The sequence below is a fragment of the Chiloscyllium plagiosum genome, unplaced genomic scaffold (genome assembly GCF_037043375.1).
Source record: "Chiloscyllium plagiosum isolate Xiang-an unplaced genomic scaffold, Cpla_swu_hap1 HiC_scaffold_22, whole genome shotgun sequence".
Classification (NCBI taxonomy): Eukaryota; Metazoa; Chordata; class Chondrichthyes; order Orectolobiformes; family Hemiscylliidae; genus Chiloscyllium; species Chiloscyllium plagiosum.
In genome coordinates this window covers 13,589,726-13,609,266 of record NW_028270160.1, presented here as the reverse complement: position 1 = coordinate 13,609,266, position 19,541 = coordinate 13,589,726, and the positions used below count along the sequence as shown (strand labels likewise).

At 40.0% G+C, this 19,541-nt stretch overlaps 1 protein-coding gene across 9 annotated transcripts in view; it reads right to left on the bottom strand.

Moving 5' to 3' along the window:
- The window catches only part of LOC122561413 (uncharacterized), a 108,103-nt gene that overhangs the window by 14,468 nt on the left and 74,094 nt on the right, over positions 1–19,541 (bottom strand). Inside the window, exon 1 of one of the 9 annotated variants that reach the window (XM_087998764.1) lies at positions 4,110–4,129. The exons of the other annotated variants lie outside the window; for them this stretch is intronic. The gene's annotated coding sequence lies outside the window, so the exon portion shown is untranslated. Of the gene's footprint in view, positions 1–4,109; positions 4,130–19,541 lie in introns of those variants that run through there. 9 annotated transcript variants of the gene reach the window in all.

Below are 19,541 nucleotides of genomic sequence, written 5' to 3'. Positions count from 1 at the left end.
ATGCATATATACCTAATTATGCTACTGAGAACCTAGCAACTACAAGAAGATTATTGCTAAAAGCAGGTACAACTACTCCGATTGAGAAGTAGAATTGCTCATTCTGTGATACAAGGAGCATCACTCAATTGAAAAATTGAGATCTAAATCGCAAAAATCAGTGATTAATATGGACATAACTAGAACCTTTCAAATAATAAAATGCTTCACAGAAATGTTATCATGCAAGATTTGACACTGAGCTTCATAAAGGCAATATTTAGAATTCTGCTCCTTCTCATGCTTAAATGGAGGGAATTTCTGCTTATCCAATACAGAATATCGGATAAGCAGCCACATAAGGGCAGCACGGTGGCTCAGTGGTTAGCACTGCTGCCTCACAGCACCAGGATCCCAGGTTCAATTCCAGCCTCGGACGACTGTCTGTGTGGAGTTTGCACATTCGCCCATGTCTGCGTGGGTTTCCTCCGGGTACTCCGGTTTCCTCCCACAGTCCAAAGATGTGCAGTGCAGGTGAATTGCCCATAGTGTTAGGTGCATTAGTGAGGGGGAAATGGGTCTGGGTGGGTTACTCTTCGGAGGGTCGGTGTGGGGTGGTTGGGTCGAGGGGCCTGTAAGAAATCTAATGTAATCATAACCTAGCAACAGAGAGAGGCAGTGGTGAAGTAGAGCTCGCTGTTACCCATGAAAGAGAAAAATAAAGTTGTGATTCATGCAGTAGAGGGACAGCATGTGGCTGAAAAGTGAGAGAGAATCAAGGATCAATTCTTGTGGGCTTGAAGGGAAGCCACTGTACATGACGTTCTGACTACAATTAGATATTGAACAACAGAATTGGGCAAACACAGTCCTATTCGTAGTGGTGGTGGTGGAGGAGGAGGCTGAGTCTGCCCTTTCAGTCTCATAGGGTGTCATCTGTGAATTTGACTAGTCATTTTGGTGCTTTGGCATGGATGGAAATGTGATTGGAGGAGTTTAAACATGGATTTCTGGAAAAGACAGGCACAGATTTGAGAGGTGACAGTCTGTTGGAAGTCTTCGGAAAGGAAGAGAGAAGTTGATATAGAACAGCAGTTTGTAAGGTCAATGAGGACTGATATTTTTTGAGAGGGCTAATAATGGCAGATTTGAAGGAGAAGAGTATAGCAGTTGAGAAGAGGGAACTGTGAACAATATTAACCAATGAGGACATCAGAAAGATGAGCTGAGATATAGCATTACAGGGAATGGGAGAATAATGACAGAAAGATACAATTTTCTGGGTAGCTTGGAAGGACAGTTTCAATGGAATGGTGGGAAATAATCGGGACAGCTTATTAGAAGGTCACAACCTTCGTGACATTAAAATCAGTGAACTCTTTGCACTTGGTACCAGAAGTGAGGGTCAAATTGACAGGGAAGAGGGTTTGTCGCAGAGAAAAGGCGACAACAGTTACTTTTGCAATCCATGATGTCCCAAGGAAAGTGAGAAGCTTTAGCACACAGTAGGATCCAAAGTTCACAAACTCTTTCAAAGCAAGATTTCAAACTGTTCCCTGCGAAGTTAATAATGGAGCTACTCCAGCAGACACCAGCCTCTACTGAAACAGCCTTTACACATGGAGAAATATCCTAAGGTGTTTCACAGGAGGTTTATGAAATAAAATTTACACCAAGCTACACAAATTTTAAGGCATGTAAATATTGTAAATACAGAAATGAGAAGCAGCAAAATCATGGATGGCTGTGGGATGTGACAAAGTCAGGGTTATACAGCATGGAAATAGACCCTTTGGTCCAAATTGTCCACACCGACCATGTTCTCAAATTAAACCTGTCTCACCTGCCTGCGTTTGGCACATATCCCTCCAAATCTTTCGTGTTCATGTACTTATCCAAATGTTTTTTAAATGTTTTAACTGTACTTGCATCCACCACCTCTTCTAGCAGTTCATTTCACACACGGATGATTGTGTAAAAAAAAAGTTGCCCCTCAAGTCTTTTTAAAAACTCTCCTCTCACCTTAAAAATATGCCACCTATTTTTTGAACTCCCCCGCCCTGGAAAAAAAGACCCTTGCTATTTACTTTATTTATGCCTTTCATGATTTGAAAAATCTCTATAAGGACATCCCCTCAACCTATGCTCCAGTGAGAAAGTGTCAGTCTATCCAACTTAATTTTGTAACTCAAACTCTCCATTATTGGTAACATCCTGGGAAATCTTTATTGAACTCTCTCCAGTTTAATAATATCCTTCTTATAGCAGGGTGGCTAGAACTGTATGCAGTACTCCAGAAGAGGTTGTGAAAATCTCAACATGACATCTCAACTCCTATACTCAAAGGTCTGAGCAATGAAGACACCCTCTTAAATACCCTGTCTACACGTTACACAAGTTTCAAAGAATTAATGTCCCTGAACTCCTTGGTCTCTCTGTTAGACAACGCTACCCAAGGTCCGACTATTAAGGAAATACTCTCCCTCAACTTCACTAACAGAACTTTTTAGTCATCTCACAGCTTAGTCTCTTTGCCATACACCTGTAAAATGCATTGGGAATGTTGTTACATTAAAGAGTCCTTGTATTATGAATACTTTGTCATTTTTAAAAAGAAGGAAGGAGCTAGGTGACATGAATCACACTCTATTCTAATATGCTTAAAGTGACTACAGTCATAGCAGTGGCAGGGACATATGACAAAAAAGAACTGCTTGTATTTACATAGCATCTTTAAAGTGGCACAATATCCCATGGTGCTGCATAAGAACATCTATCAAATGTCTGACACCATGCCATATAATAAAATACTAGAGAGGTTATTCCTGGCAAAAAAATGTCATACACTACAGATAACAGCCACATTCGATGTAAGATAGGTGAGAAGACAGACATGTACTTCCATAACCAAAGCAGATTAGAGTCATTTATGTTTTTTTTTAAAATAACTCCGCCTTCTTGCTCAATCTCCAAAATTAATCGTTTAACCACTGGTGATCAATTACCTTAGTCCCAAGCTCTGGCACTCACTTCCAAACTTCTTCACCTCTCTTTCTTCCCCCAAGACTCTCCTTAAAAACCTCTGGCCAAATTTTCAGTCTCCTGCCTTAATATTCAAAGTCATTTACCCTTAAACAGAACCTCTCTCCAAAGATTCTGCCAGCTCTGAGTATTTCCAGTTTATGCTTTAAATTTACAGTGTCTGGAATATTGCACTACTACTTCATGTGCTTAAGTGTCAAATATTGGTTGATAATGTTACTGTCAAGTACCTTGGGATCTTTTTAAAATGCTATGTTCATGATGCTATATAAATGGAAGATGCTACTTGATATATTAGTCAGAAGCTTAAAGAGACACTTTTGTAATTGATGGCAAACAAGCAGCAGCATTTGTCTAGATGCACATGGATAGTCTAAGAGATGGGGCTGCATACCTCTCAAGAAAAACCTTCTCAGTGCACAAAGCATAAACTCCAGAATCGCACTGATGAGTTTATTCGCAGGGAGGCAAGATGGGCCAAGAGTTTGCATCCTCAACAGTAAATTGTCTGCTCTCTTCAGAGCGAGATGCTCCTTGGAATCTTCTGTCCCCTCTTCAAATACCAATACACTCACAGAAACACCCAAGAAAGTCAACTGTGCAAGAAGGGAATAGTTGGCTAACTACATAAATAAGCACACATCGACATGCAGAAACAGATGAGCAATAATCAGAAACAGAAGAAACACAAAAACTGATGAATGCTGTTCCAGCTTCCCCAGGAGTGCTGGAACCCTTTGCAAGTCACTTCTCGAATCTGTTTCTGTGGATATGATGCGTCGATATGTCACACCTACAAATCAATAACACAATCTTGAAATCATCTAGTCGCCTCTCTGCAAGTAAGTTACGCTTTGCCACAATCTTCCAGCTTTCTTTCACTTCTAAGCATTCAGGGGAAAGAACGGGGGGGGGGGGGGGGGGGAATGAGGAAGCAGCAAGGCTGCGGCGTCCTTATTCACTGTTCCATTTTAAATTCTTTACATCACTTCCTCCTCTAGCTCCCGACTTCTCTCCTTAATGCGGGGGTTTTTTTTCTCTCTAAAACTGTCACTCTTCTCTACCAAGTATATCATGTGTCAACTCACCTAATTTTTATTCCTGCCGGTCTCAAGACAATGGAAAGCAGCAGCAAGGACTCAACTCCCAGCTGGAGCTCGAATGATCACGCTTTACGCCCATTCAGTTCTCACAGGGTAGCTGGCTTTTAAAACCTGATCTCCTGGGTTAAATCAAACAAAAGGCAGCCTGGGTGATAGGGGACCGGAGATGTGGGGGATGGGCCTTAAAGGTACATAGTTTCCTCTCTCCTTAAAGGGAAGGTTCAGTGCTTTGGTCAAAACCTCATCAGCTACCCCTTGATTGCCCAGCCACTGCTGCCCGTCTTTAACAAAAAGACTGCGATCCTTTGAAAATTAAACCTTCTCAGCATAAATAATACCAGCCTCCAAGGGATTCAATTGCAAGCTGTCAATTTCTCCTTATCCAGCATCAGCCCCAAGCAAGCTGACCCAGTGCATTGCCTCAGTCTCAACCTTAAATCCTTCCAGGATTTTTGACCCACCCTATCCTACCTCAGCAGTCTCCTCCAATTGCCAGGCTCGGAGTCTTCACTCCTCTGCCTGTGTGGATCCTTCACCACAAAATTGCAGCACTTGGCATTTACAGAGCATCTTTAACATGGTTCCTAGGAGCTTCATAGGAGCATTAAAAACAATTTAACATTGAGCAACTGCAGGAGATATTAGGACCAGTGACCAAAAGACTGCTTAAAAAGTAGGGTTTAAGGAGTGATTTAAATGAAAACATGTAAAATAGATGGAATTCCAATGCACAAGTAGCTGAAATTGAAACTGGATATTTCAGAGCGGTAAGGCTAAAATAATGACAGAAAGGAAGGAATTTCAAAGAATCTGGGACCCTATGACATCTCTAACTCCTCCACACCCAGCTCAGCATCAAGCCACAAGGGCCTTTGTAACATTAAAGATGCTTTGGCATTACTAAAAACGTGAAGAATTGGGTGAATCATTTTGATTTCCAGCCCGATAAAATTAAACTTGACAATGTCAAGGCCAATGCAACAAAAAAGCCTTTCATTTCTACAGCATCTTTTACATAGCAAAACGGGCTTCACAAAGACTAGAAGACTAAATGCAATACTGAAGTACAGAAAGAGAAATATTAAGTCAGGTGATCAAAACCTTCAGCAGCAGAAAGTTTTAAAGAAACTGGTGTAAAGGAGAGAGGTAGAGAGAATTAAGGACTGGCTTCAGCACTTCACAGCGAGGAAAACTTGGCCAGAAATATTGATCATCCCATAATAACCCCTTTTGAAAGTAAGGACTGGTCCCATATATGATGAGCTTGGGGAATTGATAATGGGAAACAAGGAAGTGGCAGAGACTTTGAGAGCAAGTATTCTGTATCAGTCTTCACAGCCTATTTGAGGAATACATCAGGGTCCAACTCAGAGCTAAAGGGACCCCTCTGCCCCGCTAAGGGCAAGGAGTAGCCACTATGCCCAGGTTGGAGAAGAAAACCACTATGCCTGGGTCAGCACAAGAGCCTGATGTCTGTCGCTACCCTTGTCTGTCTGTCTTCAAAGTAGAAATTACAGAAAGCATTCCAAAAATAATAAAATATTGAGGGGCAAAACAGAGGAAGGGACTTCAAACGATCACTGGAGAAAAATTACTGGGAAAACTAATAGGACCAGAGCCTGACAAGGCCCCTGCACCTGATAGTATTAAGTCCTATTCAAAAAAGAGACAGACAGAAAGCAGTGGAGTAGGTTCATTAAAAAGAATCTAGGGCGAGTTAGCTTTTCAAACAGCACAGGAGTTCAGGGTTATAGGGACAGGCAGAAAAGTGGAATTAAGGCTAAAACCAACTTGAAAGGTCAAATGGTCTACTCCTGTTCCTATTTCTAAATATAGAGCCAGGATTGGGCAAGGAAAGGACTGAGTTGTGCCACAAAGCATTCCACGTAGCTAACAGCTTCAGTGTTTGGTAAAACCTTCAAAATGTCAATTCAGTCAAACTACTAGATATCTACAACCGCTGAGTTGGAGCTCAGACGGAGGTTAGTTTGCTCCCTCAGTTTCACATGAAAGATCCCACAGGTGTTACTTCCCACTGCTTCATCACCTGCACATGTCCAGGCCAATATTTATCCCCCAACCAACATTAATAAAATAAGATTCATCTGGTCATTATCCCCTTTCTGCTTGTTGCAATTTGCTGTGCACCAGTTAACTGTTCTGTTACTTGTAGATGTCCTGATGTCAGGAAATGTACCCAAGCTGTACCTCTAATGTTTCCAGGAGGGAAACAAAGGCAAGGTACAACTATTTTTCAATGAGTAATAACTATAATAAAATCAGGTATTCTTCATTTAGTCACTGGAGTTCTACACCTCTCGGCTAATATATTACAATGTATGAAATACACTGTACAAGTGGAGATTTGTTATGGAAGTTCTACCTAGTCTACGACATCAGGTGAAACAATGAGGTGTTATACCGGATTGTGAGGAACTGCGATGTTAAATTGCACATATTCAAAGCACAAAATTCTCTTTTCCAATTGCCCTCAAGAAAATAGTGGTGAGCTGCCTTCTTGAATGTAGCTCAGTGACTTGCCATGCTAATTTAGAGGGCAATTAAAACTCTCACAAATTGCTGTAGGTCTGGACTCTGAGGTTATACTAAACAAGGGGAGCAGATTCCCTTCCTTAAAAAGATGTATTGTTGAACAAGATGAATTTTCATGAAAATGATGCAGTAATTTCACGGTCATCTTTACTGGGTCTGGGTGGAAAGTTCTTCAGAGAGTTGGTGTGCACTCAATGAACCAAATGACCTCCTTCCACACTGTAGGGAATCTATGATTACTGTTACTAGGTTTATTCCAGATTTATCAAGTTGACTAAATTTAAATTGCCGACCTGTCATGGTGGAATTTCATCTCATGTCTTTGGAGTATTAATCCAGGTGTCTGATTATTAACCTAGTAACATAACCACTTTATCACTATGCAGTTCAGCAGCATCTCTCTATAACCAATTTGCAATATCTTTGACAACCAATCACGTTACTGAAACCCAATGATTGAAGGTCAGAAGTCCTGAGGATCTCAAAACTTGGAAGTGCTCTGGTGTTTTCACTCATTTTGGGAATGTCAAGTAGTGGCTTGCAACCTTTACAAGAGCACCATTGTGAGTGAGTACAATTCAGCACCAGTTATAGAATCAGAGATGTACAGCATGGAAATAGACCCTTCAGTCCAACCCGTCCGTGCCGACCAGATAGCCAACTCAATCTAGTCCCACCTGCCAGCACCCGGCCCATATCCCTCCAAACCCTTCCTATTCATATACCCATCCAAATGCCTCTTAAATGTTGCAATTGTGCTAGCCTCCACCACTTCCTCTGGCAGCTCATTCCATACACATACCAACCTCTGTGTGAAAAAGTTGCCCTTTAAAAAGATTGTAAGTTTCAATGACGTCACCACTCCTTTTGTGTGTGTTGAAGAGGTGAGGGAGTGAGTGAGAGTGAATGAGCAAGAGTGAAAAATTGAGGGAGAAATGAGAGAACTTTATGAGGAAGTCATCCATCATATTAAAAAGCAGAAAACCTTTGCTTATTAATTTAGGGACAATTTCAATTAGAAACTTACATCTTTGCTGGCCCAGCTGAAACTGGATGTCTGTCCTAAAGGTGAATGTATCTTATTGCAGAATACTATACCAGGCAATCTTTGGAAAGAGTTTATTAACAGGAAAAAAAAACAGCTCAACTAATAATAACCCTAGCCTGTACATTCCTGGGCACTATGGGCAATTTAGCATGGCCAATCCACCGAAACTGCACATCTTTGGACTATGGGAGGAAACCAGAATACTGTGAGACAGCAGTGCTAGCCACTGTGCCATCCAAGCTTGAGCAAATTTCAGCTTGCTTAGCTGTTAAACTGGTTCTGAGTTATGAGTAAAATTCCTTGAACTTTTCATTTTCAAAAGTATCTTTGTTAAATGGCTCATTATGTCTTTAATATTTTATTTCATTATGTCCAAAAAGGTGCTTTTGCATTCTTGTTGGATGTGTGCAAGTTTGTACAGAAAGAAGATCCACAACCAGTGGTCATGTTTTAAGTTCTGTGACTAGGGCGAGAAAAGGATTTTTCTTTAAAGTGCAGAGATTTTAGGACGATCCATTGTTTGAAAAGGGTAGTGAAATCAAAATTCTCTAGTAACTTGCAAAACAGAATTTGTACATGTAACTAACAAGGAGTAAGACTTATTCAATGGTACTTTCAAACAACTGGCACAAGCACAATTGGCCGAATAGGCACTTTGTGCTGTATCATTCAGTTATCTCTTCTGTGATGGCTTCTCGAAAACAAAGTCTGCAAGATGTCATTAACCTCAGTTGTTCAATGATAGAGAGACAGCAGCTCTCCAGAAATTCTCAACCGCAGTCTTTGTAAAATTCAAACACTATAAAGACACGTGGTTGGGCTGGGCCAAAGCAGGCACACAAAACTAGGTCACTCTTAACTCAGCTGTCAAAGTTGCTGGCATACCTAGAAATAATTAATAAGGGAGCCACTAAGGAAATGCCCCCAGTAGAAGTCTGCCTCTGGCCAGGATATGAAAAGAACTCCTTTCTTGTCACTGAACACCGTCATTGGATTGTGGGTGTCTTGGCACCAAGAAAAAAATGCATTTATATAGCATCTTCATGAAAGTAAAGTATTTCAAGGTGCTATACAGGAGCATCAAACAAAAGCTGACATGAGGAAATATTTAGACAGATCTTTAAAGATTGGACAAAGTAGTTGATTTTGCAGTGTCTCCCGAGAGATCTCCTTATCGGCCTCAGCAGCTGAAAACCCAACTGCCACCAACAAATTGGAGATATACAAGAGATCATAAGTGGAACAGCACAGATCCCAAGTGGGGTGGGGCAGGGCAGGGCATAAATGCTTAAACAGATCACAAAGGTAGGGATAAAACAAAGCCATGGGAGGATCTGAAAACAAAAATTTGTAAGGGCCTCAGATGCAACCAATACAGCATACAGCATTCAATACTGCAAATTTAATACAGCAAAAGAGAATACTTAGCTTAAAATAGCCATCAATTAGGTAACTGAAATATTCAGGCCAAAGTTAATTCTTAAATTTAGTCTTCATTTTGTTATGATCCTAGCTGATGTTGCTACTGGACAAGTCAGATTCTAGAATGAAATTGGTTTGATAAGATTCTTTTTTCAAGTTTAATGGGGTAGTGTTTCCCTCAAACATATGCATAGAAGGCAGTGTGAACATAAGATATAATAAAGTCCCTTCCCAGCACCATTATGTCTTAACAATCAATTTCCAGAGAGTTTACCCTTCTGTCTAATCTGCAGATTTGACTTAACCACTTCTTCTCAGTTCCTGGATTGTGATTTATGAAGCTTTTCCCCTTAACTATTCACAACTTAGATCTCAAGTCTTTTTCAGCTTTGAAATAACCAATGCAGGATTCTAACCAAACAATCCCTGGTCTGGAACTTTTACAAATTTAACTGTTTCAAAGAGGTAACATATTTCTTTAACCATTCTGAATAATCTCCTTTCTAGGGTACAAAGGTATCATCATGGTTCCAGAAAGTCTGACCCAAGTAATTTTTAAACACTTTTACAAAAATAAACCAATACCAATATGCCACAGCTTAACATTCAAACTCTTTTTAAAAAAAAAATACTTGTAGCTCACACACACTTAATATGAATTTCTCAACAATAGAATGCCAGAGTTTTGTGTCTATACAGCACACAATGTAGTGGCATTCATCAAATGTTTACGCATGGCACTTCTACCTATTACCACGAAAAAGCTCACCGAGCTAACAGGTATTCACACTCTCCAAGTAAAAAAAGGTTCTACTAACATTTTCTTCCCAAGTTACTCAATCTCAGAGAAGCAGCTATTCACTTGGAAGAAACATCACAACTTGACCTAATTCTGTCTTTCCCTAGTGGCCAGAATCACTTATTTTTGAGACAGGTCAAGAGACAACATACTGGGTTTTCACGAACCCAGCACTTTAGTAGTGGTTGTAGCATCCATACTGCCATTCCAGTTAGGTATGCTACTGGGCCTAATCCTAAGAACTTTTGGAGTGTCCAAAAATTTTGCCTTTAAACTTACTCAGCCATCTCACAGCCAGTGGTCCCTTTTAGTACATATACATCTAAAATGTGGACATTAAAGTACTTTGGTTTTATGATTTAAGACCCATCAATAAATAAATTATTATACAAAACAAATTCAACATATAAGAACCAAAAGCTCACACTTTAAGAGCAATGCTTTAAGAGCAGGATTACCAGGATTGAGGGCTACAGTTTGTTCACACACCCAGCCTGAATTCATCCCAAAGAAACTCAAACGATTGCTCGTTAATACATTGCGCATTGCCGTAGAGTTAAAGCTGTATCGGGATCCAGTTTCAAGAGTGCAATTTCTCTTGATCACTCTTCACATTATGCTCAATAAGAGTGCTGGGCCCTCTTGAGCACCACTGGAATGAGAACCCATATTACAAACAAACAGACCATGTGCCCTTCACTGAATTTGATCAGTTTACTTCAATGCACATTCAATAGTCACAATAGCTCTGTGGGTTCTACAATGCCATTGGATCCAGAAGATTAAGCTTGTTTACATGAGGGTAAGAACAGGGTTTCTGCCTCTGGCTGCACTTCAGTAGTTCCAAACAAAAAGCAATTTGTTTTGGAACAAAATCCATGAATAAAACATGGTATATAGTGCTTTGTGTTCTTAGCCTGACTGCTGTTCACTTAAATTTCAAAGCACTGGCTGGAGTATTCCATCTGCCAAATGCAAGTTGACACTATGTATGCCATGTTCCATCCTTCAATTCAATCTCTTCAATCAAACAAATACACAACAGCTAAAATACCATACATTGCAAGGTGAAAACACAGTTAATATTAAATTTTATACAAACCAAACATGGGCATAATTTTACACAGATCAAGTAGAATTTCTGTTTATCCACTCGGCATAATTTCAATCTACAATTTGTAACAGTTGGTTTAACAACAGAACTTAAGAAAAACACATTTGAATTTATTTAGTTCTTTTTATGTCAACCATGTCTAAAAGTATTTCGCAACCAATGAATTGCACTTTTTTAAAAAGTGCATTGACTCATAACATTGCAATGGGAGAAGGTATGCACACTATACAGATGAAGTGATTCCAAGTTTCATTCTTAGTCCGAGTTAAATCATGGCTGATGTGACACGAAAATTTAGCTCATCATTGGAATACATTTAGGAATGAATTAGGGAAACTTGCATTTCCATAGTGTCTTTCATGACTTCACTATCATGTGATTTTTAAGTCAATGAAATGTTTTATGAAGTGTAGTCACTACTATAATCGAGAGAGACACGGAAGCCAAGCTTTACTCAGCAGGCTCCAATAACAGGAACAAGATCATACCCAGATAATTGGTTTTGAATGATGTTCATTATGTGGAGATGCCAGTGTTGGACTGATTGGACAAGGTCAGAACTCTCATGACACCAGTCCAATAGGTTTATTTGAAATCACAAGCTTTCGAAATGCTGCCCCTTCATCAGGTAAAGTGAAGAGAGGCACACAGGCACAAAACTTATAATCAGAGATCAAAAGATCATACAAATGTTGTGAGTGGAGGACTGACAGGCCGAATAATAAGTCTCTGCAGGTGATCAAGAATGTCAGACAGTCTGAACGTTTGTGATTTAAAATGAACCTGTTGGATTATAACCTGGTGCCGTGTGACTTCTAACCTTGAATGTTGTTGTTTGTGGGTTAAATATTAGCCTATATCACTGGGGAGAACTCCCCTCAAATCTCCTTCATAACATCATCACAGGAACTTTCACATCTAGCCAAGGGGGTATATATAGCCTCAACTGGTTTAACGCCTTATCCAAAAGATGTCATATCTGACAGTGGAAGCTTCCATCAGCATTGCATTAGGCATGTTATAAGGATGTAGGAACTTGGAGCAAGTGTCACCCACTTGGCTTCTTGAACCTGCTCTGCTAATTACAGCTGATCTTTAGCCTCAATTCCATCTTTTTACTACTTCCCACATCTTGTTTCCCCGAAAGACCAAAATTCGAGAGATGTCAATCGTGAACAAATTTAATGTTGGATAACGCACCAGAACCCAAGGTGGCTGTACAATTCTGAAGGTTTAAAACCCTCTACTTTTGCATGAAGACATGCTCCCCACTTCTATCGCAAAAGGTTTCTCTCTAATCTTTGGACAATAAGCGCTAGTCTTAGACAGGGTGAAAGTGAGGACTGCAGATGCTGGAGGTTAGAGTCGAGAGAGTGGTGCTGAAAAAGCACAGCAGGTCAGGCAGCATCCGAGGAGCAGGAAAATTGACGTTGAAGGGCTTTTGCCTGAAACGTCAATTTTCCTGTTCCTTGGATGCAGCCAGACTTGCTGTGCTTTTCCAGCACCATGCTCTCGACACTAGTCTTAGACACTACAACAATTTGATACAACTTTAGCCTTTCTACCTGTCCCTTTTCGTGGAGTCATAGATATGTACAGCATGGAAACAGACCCTTCAGTCCAACCCGTCCAGATACCCCAACCCAATCTAGTCCCACCTGCCAGCACACGGCCCATATCCCTCCAAAACCTTCCTATTCATATACCAATCCAACTGATTCTTAAAATATTGCAATTGTATCAGCCCCCACCACTTCCTTTGGCAGCTCATTCCATATATGTACCACCCTCTGCATGAATGGGCGGCACGGTGGCACAGTTGTTAGTACTGCTGCCTCACAGCGCCAGAGTCCTGGGTTCAATTCCCACCTCGGGTGACTCTCTGTGTAGAGTTTGCACATTCTCCCAGTGTCTGCGTGGGTTTCCTCCAGTTGCTCCGGTTTCCTCCCACAATCCAAAAATGTGCAGATTAGGTGAACTGGCCACGCTAAATTGCCTGTAGTGTTAGGTGAAGGGGTAAATGTAGGGGAATGGGTCTGGGTGGGTTATGCTTTGGCGGGTCAGTGTGGACTTGTTGGGCTGAAGGGCTGGTATCCACACTAAGTAATCTAATCAATACACGTACCATTTGCTTAAATCACCTCAATCTAAACTCCAGGGAATCCAACCCTAGTTTATGTAATCTAACTCTTCAAGTCACAGTATTATTCACATTATTCCGATTCCAGCCTTGGGCGACTGTCTGTGTGGAGTTTGCACATCCTCCCTGTGTCTGTGTGGGTTTCCTCTGGGTGCTCCGGTTTCCTCCCACAGTCCAAAGATGTGCAGGTCAGGTGAATTGGCCATGCTAAATTGCCCATTGTGTTAGGTATGTTAGTCAGAGGGAATGGGTCTGGGTGGGTTACTCTTCAGAGGGTCAGTGTGGACTTGTTGTGCCAAAGGGCACTGTACGGAATCTAATCTAATCTAATCATAAATCTAAACTGCACTCTCTTCAAGGGTATTATATTTTTAAGCTATGATGCACAGAATGAACACAATACTCCAGGTATGGCTCAGCGAGGGGATGGATTTGTGCTTGGCTCTCTGGATTGGGTTTGAATCAGACTGTTACTATCAAAACACTTTAAAGTAGCATTTTAAGATTATAAGATTAAACAGCAGAGTCATTGGCAATGTACCTCATAATTAAAATATCATCAAAACTTAGTTTGTGGGTTCATGAATGTGGAGAATCAGAACAGAACCATTCGTATTTACTTGCCTGGAAAATAAATGGCATTATGGCCAAGTTGAGCCCATTTCTTGAATAGAATCGCTATCTACATTACTACCGCAGTATCTATACTGTTTTATGCCATGGGCAGTGTATTATTCTGGTCAGATTGATATAAACTCAAATGTACATTAATTATTTAAACTATATCATGAACACTGAGTCATGGGCTAGCTGAAGACACTGGGCTTTCCACCCTTCATGTTTTAGATGCCATGTCCCCCACCATAAAACATGCATGACAGTGGTGATGGGTAAGACTAGCCTTGTGTTTTTCAACTGCCAATGGATCCCATTTTGTTGCTATTAGGTTTCCAGTTTCTACCATCCAATTTATTGTTATACCTGAGTAATTGCTTCTTTTTTAATGCTTTTCTTTAAACTGGCAGAAAGCTTGGGCTTCTAAAGTTCCCTGCACCAGAATTCCAAGTGTGCCACAGATGGAGCCTCAGGTTATTCAAGATGTTAGATCTAAAATCTAAAAGAAAATATGTATATTTTAAGTGCAACTTAATGCTGATGAGACCAAGAAAGTACTTGACCAAATGTTATACCAAGAGTCTTGCAAAGTTGAAGTCACTACATTTCAAAAACAAATCTTACCAAGTCATAGAGGTGTACAGCACGGAAACAGACCCTTTGCTCCAACTTGTCCATGCCAACCAGATATCGTAAATAAATCTAGTCCCATTTGCCAGCACTTAACCCATCTCCCTCTAAACCTTTTCAATGTCAGAGGCAGGTTCTTTACTCAGAGTGGTAAGGGTGTGGAATGCCCTGCCTGCCAATGTAGTTAACTCAGCCACATTAGGGACATTTAAACAGTCCTTGGATAAGCATATGGATGATGATGGGATAGTGGAGGAGGATGGGCTTAGATTAGTTCACAGGTCAGCGCAACATCAAGGGCCGAAAGGCCTGTTCTGTGCCGTGTTGGTCAATGTTCTATTCATACACCCATCCAGATGCCTTTTAAATGTTGTAACTGTTCACCCTGTATTCCCTGTGATCTAACCTTGCTAACCAGTCTACCATGAGAAATCTTGTCAAACACCTTACTATTGATCATCAAGTCAGGCAGCAGAGGAGGAGAGACGACGTTTTGAGCATAAGCCCTTCATCAGGAATTCATCAACCTGACCTGCTGTGCTTTTCCAGCGCTACACTTTGGACTCTGATTTCCATCTGCAGTCGTCACTTCTCCATATAGATCATGTCCACCACTCTGCACTCATCAATCCTCTTCGTTACTTCTTCCAAAAACTCAATCAAGTTAGTGATACATGATTTCCCTGCTCTCCCTCCTATAAGGACGTTGTGAGACTTGAAAGGGTTCAGAAAAGACTTACAAGGATGTTGCCTGGGTCGGAGGGTTTGAACTATAGGGAGAGGCTGAATAGGCTGTTTTCCCTGGAGCATCAAAAGGCTGAGGGGCTGTCCTTATCAAGGTTTATAAAATCATGAGGGGCACAGAAAGGGTAATTAGACAAAGTCTTTACCTAGGTGTGGGTGAGTCCACAACTAGAGGGCATATATTTAAGGTGAGAGGGGAAAAGTAGTTAAGCTCCACAAAGCCTCACTATAGTTTGCAAAGCTCAAGTCGTGAAATGGAATTTTCACCATTTGCCTGGATGGGTGCAGCCACCATTCACACAGGAGGTAGGAGTCGAGTTGATTACAGATCTTGCACCTTCCAACGTAGCAAAGTGTACAAACTGCAGGATCCATTACAGTAAGTCACCAAGTTTAATATGACAACCCCATACCACCACAACAATCAAATCATACTTTATCATGCTCAACATAGATAGCATTTATTCAGTGTGTCATTATCCTGAAATACCCTTACTCACCATGGGAGCAATAGGATCACAAGGACTACTGTGGCTCAAGGCGGCCTAACATGAACTTCCCAGGATGACCAATGAATAGAAAATAAATGCAGCCTTACTCCAAAGTTAGCCACCTTTCAGAATAAATAGAAATATCTTGAAAAACACCATGGAACAAATTTGTAGAACTTTTTTCTTCTTAATAGTAACCTCGAACACTGCAAAATCTGTGGTCATTTTAAGTCCACAGGTTATGTGCAAAGTACAAATGAAAACTTTCAATTAGAGCAAGATTGTGTGGGGAATCTTGTTTGAGAGAAGTAATGATGCAAGAACAATATTGTTTTCCAAATGCTTCTTACTACTCATTTGTAGTATAGAACTTGAGTATTACTAAAAATTGACTGTCAAGCTTTTCGTCTTTACCAATGTAAAAGGGAAAACATTTCATATGACATGAGAAAAAAGGTGTTGACTGGTTGGCAAGTGAACTCTGGTAGAGGTACTTCCATGGAGAAAGCACCAGTCTGATGGAGAAAGCACTCACAATTAACTGCCACAAATTTTGTTTAAATTTAAACCAAGCAGACTAACTCTGGTCAAGGAAATGTCCTGAGAAATGAATCAGAGAATGGCTATCGCCTATTTTGTCAAGTGGAAGGTAGAAGTTCTGTAATTGTTCTATTTGCAAAGAATAGGTGGCACCCTCTTGTGGCGCAGCAGTAGTTTCCCTACCCGTGAAATCACTTTACAGAGACCAGTATCCCATCACCAAGTCACCTTTTATTAAGAAATGAACAGTCTTTGCCTCAGAGTTGGACACCACAGTCAGTATCCCTGACTCTCAATCTTTTATGTCAGCCAGGGCTCCCTAATTGGACCAGATTAACAGCCCCAATCAGGGAACTCATTCTATGAGGTCAAGTTGGCTGATTTCATTACAATCACTGCACCCTGGACCGGGAGACCTAGGTTCAAGTCCCACCTGCTCCAGAAGTGTATAATAACTTTCTGAACATAGTGATTAGGAAGTAGATTTAAAAATGTTTAAAATAACGATTAAAGGCAGGAGAAGTTCATGTGGCACAGTATATTAGTGTCACTGCGTTCAAGTCCCACCTGCTCCAGAGAGATGTCATAATGTCTCTGAATAAGCTGATTTGAAAATATAAAAATTTTGTTCTAAAAATTTGCTTCCTTAATGGGTGCGCTTTTTCTTAATATTAATGGGCTCCACATGCAAATTGAACAATTGAAAACACAAGTGATTTAATGTCAGTAGTTAACAGGTCAAAATTATCGTAGTTGATTTGGTGGTGGGGAAAAATGACACCATCCCAGTCTGTTGCCATTGAACTGTCTTTGACAGACTGTGCATGTAAATGGAGTAATTGATCCAGAACACTGATAATTTAGTGGTGAAGGATACAAGAAAAAAGTAACGAGCGATTTGGTGGTGGAAAAATACCATTCAGCAGTGCATAAGAACACCTCTGGATATAGAGAAGAAATAAAAAAGGATTTATTCTAGCAATGAACTCTTATTGTGCAGTGGTAAAGCCCCTATCTCTGGGCCAGGGCTCAAGTTCCACCTACTCCAGAGGATGAAATGATGTCTCTGACGGTTGATTACAACAAAAAAGGCATCGTCTTCTAAGGTGATTAGAAACCCTACTATTGCACCTCTTCTGGTGCAATGGTAGGGTTTCTACCTCCAAATCAGGATGTGTAACAACATTTCTGAACAGATTCATTTAAAAAAGGCATCATCCTTGGATAGTTCTAGTGCAGCGATGGCATGCCAGGAGACCAAGGTTCAAGTCCCACCTGCTTCAGGGGTGTGAATTGACATTTCTGTACATGTTGATTCACTGTACGAAAGAGGTATCATCCTCATATAAACCCCATGTGCAGTTGGTGCAAAGATGCATTTTTGGTTTGACTTATCTTGTGTGCATTTTCCTTATCATTTAGGGTAGTGTCCCTAACACACCAGCAACATCACAGGTTATGGCAACCTGCACTGCTGATGCATTCAAGAGATCAGCTACCAGATCAACTAAATCAAAAGGACAGTGATCCTAATGTAATTTTGGTGCAATTTATAGTTCTACATCATCTGCTGTCAACTAGTGAACAGGAGGCACAGGCAAGAAAATGTTTCCAGAATGAGAATGCACTCATTTCTGCAATTATAGTACTTTTGACTTGGTTACTTTACAGCATTGTCTACAATGCCATGAGTCTATAATACTCCTATACCTCTAAAGGTGTAGCATGAACACTTTTGCAAGGGAAAAAAATAAATAAAAGTTTAACCTCAAAAAACACTGCCATTAGTCCACTAGAAAGAAACACTACTGCATACTATTCTACAAAAGAAAATCTCTCAGGTTTCAGTGATTTAAAATGACTTAGTACAGACATAGTAAATAAAGACAATGAAAATACTTTCATAAATGAGGAAAAAAACCCTGGTTTTAGATTCCCCCTCCCATTCTGTTTTGTGTAATAACAGGTATGTGCATTGAATTTTAAAATGATTGCTCCAAACGATCTTGGATTTGCGATTGCTTAACCATTTGAATTAATGAAAGCCAGTAAAACTTGCAAACTTTCCTAGCAAACCTGATATTGTCTGAAGAAAGCATGTTGAGTTGTGTATTAGGGCATACTGGTGGTTCCAAGTCTGTCATTGTCATTAGTAGAAGCAATCTATGGTAATGAATACTACAAATCAGGAAATATCAATAAAAAAAATTACCTCAAGGCTGTCAGTATCTTTACACTGAGGTGCAATTACAGTAGCTGCATTATATTAATGTTCAAGGCAAAATTAAATACACAAAAAGGATATTCAACAAAAGCATCCTACCGACAGCAAACAAGAAATATACTGGCAATACATTAAACTGCATTAGTTTATGTGCTAACTGTAATACAGCATTGGCACCACTATATTAAACAGGTCATCACTGTTTAACGTGAGTAAAATTAGTGCCAAACCAAAGACACTGAAAATAATTATCACCAGAAGCTCGCATCAATAATAATGCCAGTTTTAGATACTGAAGTACCTAAACATTGCTGAATGGTCAATGGTGACTGTCTTCAACCCTAATAATTTTCAGGGCCTGAACCAGATAAGTTTATTGGTTGTGTTTAGTTTCTGTCTTAACACTATTTCTTTCAACCTTTTACCATTCATGGTGCCACACTAAACATCAACAGTGTGCAAGTCAGTTCAAATTGAATGGGTAGGGTGCCAGAAGTGTGCGTCATATTGTCAGCTCTTCAGAGAGAAAATATTCAAAGAAATAAACAGCAATTTAGAGGACAGAAGATAAAATTAACAGACAGCGTAAAATTTAACAAACAAAATTTATTAGAAGAATAGTGTTTTTGTACTGAAACTGAGCCTAAAACAACCAGCAAGTACTACAAACACATTACAATAATAATTTGTGTTATTTGTTAAACTTCATGTTATTTCTATGCAATAAACAATCAAAAATTCCACATGCACAGAGACAGAATTATTGTTTTTCAATGTACTGTACAATGCAAAAGACCACACAAGTTACAAAAATCTAAAAAGTACTGGTCACTTACAGTAAGACACAGGGTATTTCAGTATTCCAAGTTGAAATCAGTTTCCAGTTTCAAAACAAATTAATTAACAGTAGTGCAAAAGAAGTATCACAACATCTATACAAAATACTGATAATAAACAAACACAGAAACAAGAAGTACGTGTATAACAACAGCAAAATAAGCTTTTAAAAAATTATACCATTCTTTCAGGCTGTAAACTGTCATTATAATACGAGGTCAAGCAGACCTAATGGGCACCCGTTTTTTGAACATTACCTG